This window comes from Buceros rhinoceros, unplaced genomic scaffold (genome assembly GCF_000710305.1).
Source record: "Buceros rhinoceros silvestris isolate BGI_N320 unplaced genomic scaffold, ASM71030v1 scaffold23322, whole genome shotgun sequence".
Classification (NCBI taxonomy): Eukaryota; Metazoa; Chordata; class Aves; order Bucerotiformes; family Bucerotidae; genus Buceros; species Buceros rhinoceros.
Window position 1 is genome coordinate 2,947 of NW_010398662.1, and position 2,164 is coordinate 5,110.

Here is a 2,164-nt window from a genome sequence, read left to right on the forward strand (position 1 = left end):
ATTCCTGCCTTTTCTTTGGTAGCTGTTATTGCAGCATCCCCCTGATTAATCTAATGGACCAAATCTCGTACAAACAGCAACTCTGCTGCCCAGCTCTGAGTGCTCCTGGGAAGATTTCTGGAGATGTTTCTTCTCCTGTTGAGTTGATAAATTAAATGCTCGTGTTACTTAATCATTCCTCAAAGCACGGCATATCAGGAGGGCTTGGTACAGCACCTTCTTCTGCACTGTCAGTCACGCACAGCACCAGGATGTTTGAACATATTGTGTGTAGTAGCAGGAAGAGCAGAACTGGAGAGGGAAGGCAACTTTCCGCTGAGATTGAAAAGATGGACTCTGGCATGATTGGCCCAGCAGGGGTGATGAGGGATACAGACACACTGAAGGGCTTGTCACAGATGCTTTTTGTTTATCTTCAGTCCCCAGATTCTCTTCAGTCGCTCTTCAGCGTATCATATTTTCTAAAATATTGTCCTACTGGGTGTTGAGTGTTTCACACAGGGAATGTGGCTCCAGGGAATGTGGCCAGTCTGGGGTCAGACTGCAAATCTGATCTCCCATGTAATGATTGACCGGATCGCTGGCCCGGGTTGGATGGTCAGCAGCACGAAGGGCACGGCTGCTGAAACCCAGAGCTACATGGAGATATTTTGCGTGACTGAGTTGAGAGGTGGAAGGGTTTAAACCAAGTATGTCCAGGCTGTGGGAGCCAAGAGGAGATGATGCAGAACCCAGCGCAGCCAGTGACCCGTCAGCTGGTGCCTAGGCACTAACTGCAGCAGGTCCCAGCTAAATCCTCACAGGTTACACACACCTCTCATCCCAAACCAGCTCTTCTGGTGTAAGAATGGTATATGATGTTCTCTGTGGAGTTCCAGGAGAATTCTTTTCAGAAACCAAGTCTGTACCTGGTCGTATCACCTGTTGCTGTTCCCAGAAAGGGTTTGCAGAAGCAGAAAAACCCATTTCAAAGGGTTCCGACCCATAACCTCAGATAAACCTCACCTGAGTTTTTAATTCAAGCTCTTTGAGGAGCAGAAAGCTTGACAGAAAACCTGGAGGCTAACAGGTATAAAGACTCCTGCCAGAGGGTCTGAAACGACAACTTGGTGGAGAAAAGCAAAAAACTCTTTGAGATCGATAGTTTATCCTGAAATGCTGCTTTGGGGGTTTCTGACACCTCCTCTGCAGACAGCGGGCGGTCCAAGCATGGGCGACCGTTCCATTTAGTCAAGACAGCACAACCCCGCTGCTGGCCTTCCGTTTGTCCAGCGACAAACGTTGAGGATGAAACAGCGTTGCTTCTGAAAGGATTAAAACTCTGTTCCACCGAGCTGCCAGGGAGAGAGGAGAGCTGAGGCGCTGCCGTGGCCTTGATTTGAGCTGTCATTGTCCCGTGTTCTCTTTGCCTTTCCTGAACGCTTGCTACAGCTATTGGTGGGGTGTAGGTACTTCTGTGGAACATGAAAGGCCCCTGAAATCAGATATGGAGCATGTTGTGGCTCCCTTTGATTTTCCTCCTTACTTGGGAGAGGTAGAAAAGGCATATTTTTAGGGGGTTTTAAGACTTTTCAGATCCAGAGGACATCAGGCATTGCGCAGGAGCAGGCTCTCATTAAAAGTCTCTTGAGCAGCTGGAATGTGGCTGGAAGGAGATTAAAGGAAACAGATGAATTTAGCAAAGTGCTTAAACAGAAAAGTAGAGAGAAATAAAAGTTTGTGAGATCCTTATTGTTCTTTTGGGTTGCCGGCAGGTGTGCATTAATTCAGTTTCCTTTTTTTGCTGTGTGATCTGTAGATAATGGACTCTAAATCACCCCCAAATAACGCGCGGTTTGCCTAACTGCAAATATGTGCATATTTTAGAGTTAATCTTGTAAGAATGTTCCTACACTGTGAGCTTGATCTGATGCTACGCTTTACCTAATGGAAGTCTCGGCTCACACGGGTCATCTCCACTGTGTCTGTAGAGCTGCTCCTGCTCCCAGCTCTGCCGCTGCTCGACCGCTCAACCTTGGGCAACTCCTTTAGTTTCTCTGTCTATTCACCTCAATTAAAAGTTATGTGACTGACACACTAGTTTTGAGAGTTCTGCACCAGCTGCGTGCAGTGGGTCCCGATCCGTCTGAGCCCCCAAGCGCAGGAGTATCGATTTTTCCTGCTG